Consider the following 894-nt stretch of genomic DNA (forward strand, 5'->3'; position numbering starts at 1 on the left):
CGCGTTTACTTGCATATGAGATATCAATTTCTACTTATCTATATTAAAGTTGGTTCAAATAACTTAGAGAGCAGATCAATGGGCTCATTTCAAAATAGAAACATGGTTTACGCTGATAAACCAAAACATATATCACTGCCGACAGCGAGAGTAAACAGCAACTGGTAGCCTTGCGGGCTCGTGACCCAGTAAGGAAAGTGCAAAAGCACTCCGTCTTCAGGCCACAGGTGGCCCATCGGGACCATCCGACCGCCATGGGGCGTGTGGTCAGCACACCGCTCTCCCGGTCGTTGCGATGGTTTTCTTTGACCGGAGCCGCTACTATTTGGTCGAGTAGCTCCTCAATTTGCATCACGAGGCTGAGTGCACCCCGAAAAATGGCAACAGCACGTGGCGGCTCGGATGGTCGCCCATCCAAGTACCGGCCACCCCCGACAGCGCTTAACTTCGGTGATCTGACGGGAACCGGTGTATCCACTGCGGCAAGGCCGTTGCCAAGGAGAACACAGGGTGATTATAATTGAAGTTAAACTTTCAAATCGCTGCAGAAATAACACCATTTGTCAGAATGACGTCAAATTGCAACGGAATATCATCGAAGAAGGGGGAAAACGTATGGCATAAGAAAAATAAATAGTTACAAAATGTAGCAATAGGTGGTGCTGTAAGTACACCACTTAATAGTGGTCGACTACAAATGACAAATGAATCGTATAACAACGCCTAAGGTGTACGTTTGACGTTAAACAAACTGTACTACTCAGTGTGCATGGGTGTACAGGTGCGATACTGTTAGTTATGTAACTAACGGCAAGGTCATATCACATCGGATGGGAAAAATCGGTTTTCAATTGCCCTGTGACCAAAAACCGCATAAAACGCATCAATTACATC

The 894-nt window shown here is 46.1% G+C and overlaps 1 pseudogene; it reads right to left on the reverse strand.

Annotated features, from left to right (window-relative positions):
- Positions 1-378: 378 nt before the first annotated feature.
- LOC124557702 lies at positions 379-496 on the reverse strand (annotated as a pseudogene).
- Positions 497-894: the final 398 nt, after the last annotated feature.

This window comes from Schistocerca americana, chromosome 1, assembly GCF_021461395.2.
Source record: "Schistocerca americana isolate TAMUIC-IGC-003095 chromosome 1, iqSchAmer2.1, whole genome shotgun sequence".
NCBI classification, from domain to species: Eukaryota; Metazoa; Arthropoda; class Insecta; order Orthoptera; family Acrididae; genus Schistocerca; species Schistocerca americana.